The sequence below is a fragment of the Pinus tabuliformis genome, chromosome 2_2 (genome assembly GCF_031772625.1).
Source record: "Pinus tabuliformis cultivar Carrire ecotype Pingquan chromosome 2_2, CPIR1, whole genome shotgun sequence".
In the NCBI taxonomy this organism is placed as follows: domain Eukaryota; kingdom Viridiplantae; phylum Streptophyta; class Pinopsida; order Pinales; family Pinaceae; genus Pinus; species Pinus tabuliformis.
In genome coordinates, this window is record NC_142300.1 from 399,988,251 (window position 1) to 399,998,283 (window position 10,033).

Genomic DNA, 10,033 nt, shown 5'->3' on the forward strand with positions numbered 1-10,033 from the left:
TATTAATCTTTTAATATTAATATTAGGGTTAATAATATTTTTTTTGCATGGTATTAATAATAATTTGGCCCATAGGCTTGGTATATAATTAAATGTTGATTTCTAATCCTATTTGTTATATTTTTATTTATTTGTCATACCACTTTATACATATTTTATATTTATTTATTTATCAAACCTCTTTTATAAATATGGTATTTGGCCCATGGTATTTAGCCCATGGTACTTGGCTTCACCTAAATAAAACCTCTTTTTTAAGTCTTTGTAAATATAAAGAGATTTATGGAGTAAATATAAAAATATCTTTTATTTATTTACCATACTTCTAGTTTATTTATATTTTTATTTATTTACCATACCTCTGGAGTAAATATAAAAACAGGTTTTATTTATTTACCATACACCCGGTTTATTTATATTTGTATTTATTTACCATACCTTTTTTTCAAGTGCTCACAAACCTCTTTATATTTTAAATTTATATTGTGTTTATACATAATAATAATTAGATTGATTTTTAAATAGGGTCAAAATTAGATTAAAAATGTTATATTGGGTTGTAGAGCGTCAACCGACGCAAATAAATTTATATATTAAATTTTAAACTAATTATTACATTATATCTTATATGAACAATAAAACTATTGAAATAAAATGTTGCAACATCAAAATAGTTTCATCCAAACCACGTTGATATTTCATAAAGACATTGCATTGGATGTTAATTTGAGGTCCATTTCCAAGTGGATTTATTATACCACATGTTTTAAATATTATTAGGATTTTATCAAATTATTTATAATTTATATTGTGCATTAGTTTAAAGTATATAATAATGTGTGAAGTTGTTAGAGTGCAAAGTTAATAAGAATGTGTTGCTTGTAAAAAAAAAAATTGAATTTGAATAAGAAGGATAATAATCATTCCTCCCAACTATTGTGATTAAATCTATTTAATAATCAAGAACATATTTTCATATAAAATAATATTATTACATTTATATTATTTTAAATTGAAGAACATATTATTTGTTAAAATTGAATTTGAATAAGAAAAATTAAAATTATTCCTCTTAAACATGTTGATTAAACTTAACTAAACCTAATTGATAATCAATTACATATTTATCTATAAAAATAATAAATGTAAAAATTACATTATATTTATTTATTGATTTAAATTAAACATATGTAAAAATTGAATTTCAATAGAAAAAATGAAAATTATTCCTCCAACAACTTTAACTCAAGACTAAAGGTAATTGACCATCAATTACATATTTGTATATAAAATAATATAAAAGATATAAAATAATATAATTACTTTTATATTGTTTTAAATTTAACAACATACTAAAGTTTCCACGCTGAATAGGATAGTTAAAGTTTTAGTTAAGCAAGGTTGACAACTAAATAACCTCTCAAAACACAACAAGGCACAATGGGCAAATAAGTTTGGTGTAGAGGTTAGGGGTGCCAACTAATTCCAATGACTAGTTATTTCATATCAAGCAATGCATTATAATACTATGCATTTTCCATAGTGCAGTGCCATATTATAAACTAAATTCAATTCACTTTCATAGCCCCATGCCATATAAATTGAAGATGTGAAAGATGATTGAGACCTTAGTGCTGAGTAGGGACCATAGGCTAACTATATAACCTCATAGTAAGTCTAGAATTCCCGGACTTCATTGTGGGGGAGGTTTTTTTATATTATTTTATTTTAGAAAAATCCAAATATGTGGTGGCATTATCATCACTCTACTTACCTCGAATCGCTTAAAATGCGTAAGGTAAAAAAAATCGATATTAAAGAAAATAACAATGCTCCAAAAAAACCATGTCCGCCACACGGACGACTCTCGACTTCACATATTCCAAGCACATTAAATCCTCACCATTGAGTTAAAAAGTTTTCAAGTGTTTTTTTCATTCACATTTTATATATGGTACGGTAAGATATTTTATTTATTATGAATAAAGGTATCAATAAATCATTAAATTTATATTTCTAATAAATAATTATATTTTAATAATAATAATTAATATATTTACGGTTAGTAATTTAACATTTAACATTTAAAATTATTCTAATTTGTTATTATTATTAATAATTTTAATTTTTTGAATTTTAATCATGAATTCACTTATAAAAAATAATAGTGAATTTTTTAAACAAACGAAAGTAACTTTTAGATCAATAAATACTATTATGAAATCCTGAACGATCTCATGAATAGTCAAATACAATTCAAATTAGCTGTTACGGTTAAAGGTACAGAAAATGCTACAACATATCTTTTTGTTATAGCAAATTTTAAGAAAATATAATCTAAGACAAGCCCAATCAACACACTATCAAAATTTTTTAATCAACAACTATAAGAAAATAGTGAGCTACTTGGAATCACAGTATACACATCAATAAAACATGAAGCCTAATTAAAAAATGATCTCATGAATAGTCAAATACAATTCAAACTAGCGGTTACGGTTAAAGGTACTGAAAATGCTACAACATATCTTTTTGTTATAGCAAATTTTAAGAAAATATAATCTAAAACAAGCCCAATCAACACACTATCAAAATTTTGGTTTTAACCAACAACTATAAAAAAAACAGTGAGCTACTTGGAATCACAGTATACACATCAATAAAACACAAAGCCTAATTAAACCCTATTAATCCTCATTGAGAATTGGATATTTTCACATAAGAATGAAGTAAGAATATGTATATCTATATATATATATATATATATATATATATATATATATATATATATATATATCGGAAAAGTCTACTACATTTCTAAGAAAACAAAAACATAATCAATATGTAATTCAAAAATGTAATGAATTAAACTCATTTATCCTCTAGTAGTTTAAAATAGAACCCACAGAATTTGAATAAAACCAAAATGCTTAATTATTCTATTTTTTAATACAATTTTTAGCCAAATTTTGATTTTTGGTTATTTAAAATTCATTAGAATATAGTTCAATTTAATTATTATACATTTTGAGTTTTAATTTAGTTTTTTTTTTGAAAATTTGGTAATACAATTTTTGACCAAATCTTGGTTTTCTGTTGTTTAAAACTTATGGGGCACTATGATTGTGTAGATTTCACAATTCAAACTTGTGATTCCTTTAAGACATTATTAAGTTAAAGTTGCACTATAAAGTTTCCCCATTATATTAAATGTATTAGCTAATCAGAATCAATTCAAACGTGTGATGCCTTTGAAACATTATTTAGTGATGCCTTTGAGACATTATTTAGTTAAACTTGCACTACAAGGTTTTCCATTATATTAATGTATTAACTAATTACTTTTTGCATAATAGGTAGGTACTAAGCAACAACGCTGCATATTACACTTGTTTTATATGTAGAAGGTCTTTTATGAGCACCGTTCTCTCTATATATATGCTTTTGGTTTAATGTTTTAAAAAGAATCTGAACTCTCTTTTAAAAGTTGCTTTAAATGAATTATTGAAAAATCTAATACATAGTTTTTAAAGAAATGTTGATATAAGAATAGGATAATTATAAGATTGTTTTATTTTTAATTTAAAAAAATCATTGAAAGATCTAATACATAGTTTTATAAGAAATATTGATATAAGAATAGGATAGTTATAAGATTGTTTTATTTTTAATTTATAAAAAGAGAATATAGTGTAATGTGTATTTTAGTTTTAAATTTTAAAATATTGAAAATAAAAATGTGAAAAAAAGAAATTATTAAATAATTTTGAAAAATATTTAATTAATTAATTTTATTTATAATTTATATCATATTTAAGTTTAAAAATTAAATAATTTTATTTAGTATTAAAAATTATTTGGTAAAACTATATTTAAATCAATAAATATTTTCTAATAATAATAATAATATCAAATTAATATATAAAATATTTTAATACTTTATTATTATTATATATGTCGAGAAACAGGTTATATAGTTTATGATAAAAAAAACTTTGAACTTTTCAATTTTTGAATTAATTTATAAAATTTATTAATTTTTTTGAAAATTATAATATTAAATCAAATAATTTAAAAATTAAAAATCAATTTTATTTTTCTTTTCCAATAATTTAATAACAAATTTTATAAAGTTTTAAATATAATCCTCAGACAAAAATATTTATAAAAACTAAAATTAAAAAAATATATAATATGAACAAATATCTATACTATTAATTAATATTGCGAACAATCAATTAATACTTACAATCGTTTATTATAGATTTCAATACTTTCAATACTGTCAAGTATTCAAGTGACCAATGTAAAGAACGAAACAGACTGACTGGTTTATTTAATAGGTTAAAAAAAACATTAACCGTTTTTTTCGGGCATAAAGGCACTTAAGCAGTCGTGACTCGTAAGCACAAGGTAACTTTCATAAAATTTATGCAATTTTCATCCATGGAAAAAAGTTTAGCATCAATCAATTTTTTTTGATTGTGGATTCAAGTGACATGAGTAAAGAACAAAAGCTAATGTTTTATTTTAAATTTAAATCTGTTTCGTTTTAAATTTTAAAGTGATTTAAAAAGTATTAGCTATTAATGAGTTAATTAAATTTTATTAAGATTTTTCTTTTAAATAAAATTATTTATGATGAATATTTTTACGTAATACTTTGGGTTTTAATTTTTAATAATTATTTGAAAGTATATTTTAATTATTTATCGGTTAATATAATTTTGGTTTTTTTTTCAAATGAATTTTTAAAAATTTAAAATTTATATTGAAAGATTTAAATTGAAGAATATTATTTTTAAGTTTTATAAGGCAATTAAGCAACTTTTCAAAAGTTTGAAAGATCAGTAAAATTCATTCCACTATCAAGATATTTATCAAATTCCCCGCTCTTATGGTAAATTTTACTTTATCTAAACCAATCATTCTGTCTAAACCCTTCTTAAAGAACACCCATCATAATCCCCTGAACAATTATGTGATTATTAAACGCTATAAGAACACTAAACATCATATCGTCTTGATTACACTAAAACCATGGCATATGCTCCTCATTATTTGACTTATATTTTTAGAGAAACCTTATACATAGAAAAACATCCTAACAACTTTAATTGTGAATATATAAATTTAGTCAATCTTAGAAGTATATTATTCAATGTCTTCACCCTTAAATTAATAATTTATCAATTTATTATATTCTTTTATTTCATCTTTAGGGTTTTTTAGCTCCATTGATTTCCATCTTATTCTTATGTATTTATATCATTACTTTGATATTTAATCATGTATCTTTATTTTTCTTATTTCTATTATCAACTCCTTTACCTAAATATTATTAATGATCCCTCATTCCATATATTACTTTTATCTATCTAACTATACTAACCAGCCACACTGTATATTACACTTTTTATTAATAAAATCTTAATATCATCCTCTTTTGAATAAAATTTACATGGTCCAAATCTAATCACAATTAAGAAAATATCTAAAAATTGTTCCACCTACCACACCGGAATCCATTCCAGCCACAACATCATCAAACCCAACAAATTAATATCTTCCTCTTTTGAATAGGATTTACATGGTCCAAATCTAAAAGTGTTCCACCTACCAGACCGGAATCCTTTCCGGCAACAACATCATCAAACCCAACAAATGGCCACACCATAATCAAAGCCAACAAATGAGAGCCAAACACTCTTGAAAAGAGCGGTAGTCAATATGATATATATTAATATATCAATTATCCATTAGCTTTCATAAATATTTTATTAGAAGCCCGTAATCGTTCAGATTAGCACGGGCGATATTCAGACCCACTACGCGCCGAGTGGTCTCGGCTCTCACTTTTTGACAGGAATGCTCTGAGAATTTCTGAAAACATTGTTAGGATCAATGGTACTCTTTACCTTCACAAGCCTGTCGTAGTTATTCACAAAATATTTCTCACCCCATGACCTCCCTTCTTCAACAGTGGCCGTCCCATTGGGAGCTACACCCAAATCAAGATCCAGATAGTTAACATAAGCTGCTCTGGGAGAGTTGGAAACATAAGGAGCCATATAGTCGTATAACCTTCGAATCCAAGCAATAGACTCTGCATCTTCGCTCGGATCATTCCATGTGATTTGATACTGTATCGAGTGCAAATACCCTGCTCGATAAGGGAACGGTATCGCAGAGGGCGGTATTTGATCCATTTTACCCCCAAGAGGATCGAGAAGAACATAAGAATTTCCAGGCTTCTCTTCCAGGAATTTCCATGCTCCATGCCAGGCCGATGGCGGTATTGGGCTTTTGACGAAATCCGATTTCGCTTTGAAGTAACCTTTGTTGGAATCGTATCTGTTGCGTAACTCGGCCCTGTTTGTGTATGCAGTGTAGGATATGGAGCCTATCCAGCTTGTCTCTTTACAGTCGCTGGCGACCATGCCCATTTCCGGAAAGCTCTTATTCACTGTGTCGAGGAGTTCATGGAGGGGTCCCAGATACATTCCATTGAAGGTCAGCTGAAGATCCGTATGCCCCCCTTTTAATTGGGTACCCGATACAGTCATGCGGAGGTACAGATCCTCCTCCAATGCCGGCGCGATCGACTCCCATTGGTGTACCAGCTTCGTCACTGCGTCTCGCCCCGTCCTGTCCACGTTGAAGACCGTGAGGACAGATGGGACTCTGACGAGCTTGATTCTCCATGAAACCACAATACCCCAGCTGCCTCCCCCACCGCCTCTCAGAGCCCAGAACACGTCTTCTCCCATCTGCTGTCTATTCAGAAGATTGCCTCTGGCATCAATGAACAGGGCATCGATTATATTATCGGCCGCGAGACCGTACTTTCTGGTGAGTAAACCGAATCCCCCTCCGCTGAAATGGCCACCGGTCGCCACAGTGATGCAACTTCCCGCAGAGAATCCGTAGGTTGCAGTCCTCTCTGCGATGGCTTCGTATAATTGCCCCAGAGTCACACCGGCCCCCACCCAAGCCGTTTTAGAAGCCATATTGATGTTAATGGCATCCAAATTCATGAGATCTATGATGACGAATGGACCATCGGAAGTAGAGGAGAGGCCCTCATAGCTGTGCCCTCCGCTACGAACGCAAATTTCCCACCCATGTTCTATGCAGCAACTCACCGATTTCTGCACTTGTTGCTTGCTGCCCGGGACAATCAAAGCGTAGGGCTTGCGCACACTGGGTCCTGTGTAACGTAGGTTCTGCACAGAAAAATTCAACAGTGAATAATATTTTGGAGAAGACAAGGTTGTGAAATTTGTTACAGCATTTCTCTTCAGGCATGATATCAACCCATCTTGTACTGGTACGGCAGCCATGACTATGTGACAGTAAAGAAGAGACGATATACTAAGCCACTTGAAGTATCTCAGATCAGCCATGGTAGCTGGCAGTAAACAACTTGAGGATCAAGAAGCTCACCTCTCCCTCCTGGGTCGGTTATAAGTACCGCTAGTGATATGTAAATGGTGCGTTTCTGAGTGACTTCCCGTGCAATGCCCAATTACGTTTTTAACTTCCCTTCCATGGAATGCCCAATTACGTTTTTGACTTGTCTTCCATGGAATGCCTGTCAACGGAGGTGGGTAAAAGTTAATACACCATTCATACAGTGATATCGGGTGTGGCGGCTGAGTTAGTGGGTGAAACCCACTAGGTCAGGGGTCAATATGAATATTGAGTATATTATCCTGTTGTGGTGTGTGTTGTGGTGTGTGGTTTAAAGAGTAGACTTTTTTAATCTTGTATCTTTCTTAGATGAGATTCAGCAGTGATCGATTCACCCTGTACCCGAAAAAAGTTAATACACTATTCGTTTAATGTGCAAAGACATCTATTTTCATGTTATATTTTATTTTTTGCCATTTGTCTTTTATATATACCACTTATTTAATATTTAATCCACAGAGAAAAGAATCCAATGCCAATCTTGCAGAAAACTGGACATTTATATGTCATACAATAAAGGTTGGATCTCCTTTTATGAATGGATACAAAAGCAAATGAATGATTCTATTTAAATGATGGAGAGTGAAAAAGAAATTGGAGTCATATCCCCACGACATAAATGAAAGAGTTTAGATGGAAATAAAATTCAGTCCAAATCCATTTTCCTTCTTTGAAATGAATTATTCTAGAAGACAAAAATAAATAGTCCCAAGTCAAATCCAATCACATTGGTCTCCAATCACATTGGTCTGGAGTGAAGAAGCCCTTTTAATTGCAGCCAAAAATAGAAATCAAATTATTAGTAAACAACTAAATTGGACCAATATTTCTTTAAGGGGCATGGCAGTAAAACTTAAGGGGTATGGCAATAAATACTTTTGTTACAAATGATTAGGATTAGTGTAAATATGAGTGAGTTTAATAATTAAAAGATATGTTTTATGTTTAAGATTAAAATTTAGAGGCAAGTAGAGTTTGTACATGTTGTTTATTAATATTGGTTTATTGTGATGAGGTTTGAGGGGTAGGTGTTGCCTAGTGGGAGGTCCCCAAATGATTATTGATGGGATAGTTTCCAGATTTCTCAACTTGTAATACACTCCACTTAATCCCCAAATTGTAAATGTAAATGTATGTACACATGATACCGACGCTAATGAGCTATGTTATCTTGAAGCTTGTGTACTTGTTAATATAAATGTGTTGGGCTTGTAGATTAGTCAATAGATGTGCTTTCAAGCTAGGGTTCCTGTGTAGTTAGACCTAAGTGTCCATGTACTAAAAGGCTAGCGAGCCTAGCAGATGTAACATGTAAACACATATAGAATAAATGTTTGTAAACAAGTTTCCCTACTAATGAAGCGTCAATATCTTCATTTCATCAAGGGTCAACAAGGTCCATTAACTTCAATCAGTCTAGTCCATACCCATCCCTTCACTCACTACAGCTAGCTTAGCTCTTCACCCCTAGTTGGTTCATTCTCCAGATAGTGCATGAGTCTCATTCCCTGGAAAGGTAGATGGCTAAGCCTATCATTGATTGAGCTCGACCTTTCTTTCATAACTCATAACTTCACATACCCAAGATTAATAGAAGGGGATCCTTATAAGATGTATGTAATGAAGTTTTATGCTTCCTTTGGCTTGCTACCACCCACACCACACACATGAGCTCTTCTTGCTTTCTCTTGCTTGAGGGAAGAGAAATATGTGATTCATTTCATAGCTTGGCTATTGACTTTTGACTCTAGTAAATAACCTTCCATAATGGGAATTGTTGGTGCGGAGCTCACAGGAAGGGTGCCCAAAAGAAAGGGCTAATAAATAACACCACAACTATAGACCATGGGAGGAAAAGTTTATGGGGGGCTACAGGGCTTAGCAAGGGGGTTATGCCAAGAAGATATTATTTTGTCCCTAACCTAAGCTTTAAAGGTAAAGTGGATTAATATTAAAATATGTTATACTACTTTAATTTTATCATAATATAAAGTACAAGGACTTGCAAGTGTGCTACTTATCAAAGAGCACATGCATATATCATTGTCTCTTTGCCATTTAGGATGGTGGGTATTATACTAGTATGATTACTAATTTTTTCTCTTAGGAGAGCTAGAGAGTGTTTAGCTATTGTACCTTGAGTATCCTAGGGGGTTGTGCATGTGATTGCACTTCTCCTTAGGTTTCCTTCGGGAAAGTTGGAAATTTAGGAGGGAGAAGTGTGGGGATTGGTATCCTTGTGTAGGACCTGGAGGCACTTGGGGGTAACTAGAACTCCTAGAATCCATAGATACCAAAGACTCCCTAGAAAAATAGAGTTGGAGGCCTTAGAAGTGTAGTGGCACAACTCGATGTGTTGTGGGTGAAAAGAATATGGTGCACTGCCATGAGTTATGTAGGTTAACGGGGGACGAGAGACCATAGGTTGGAGTGTTGTCTAGGCTTTGTACCTTGGCCCTGACCTTGTTTGATACTAGTTATGTACAATAAATTGCTTTAGGAAATCCTTTGCACTTATGGAGTGATAGCCTCAGCACATGGGTGACCCACTACTAAGAGA

The 10,033-nt window shown here is 31.0% G+C and overlaps 1 pseudogene; it reads right to left on the reverse strand.

Moving 5' to 3' along the window:
* Window positions 1-5,542: 5,542 nt before the first annotated feature.
* On the reverse strand, window positions 5,543-7,680 carry LOC149192968 (berberine bridge enzyme-like D-2 pseudogene; annotated as a pseudogene).
* Window positions 7,681-10,033: the final 2,353 nt, after the last annotated feature.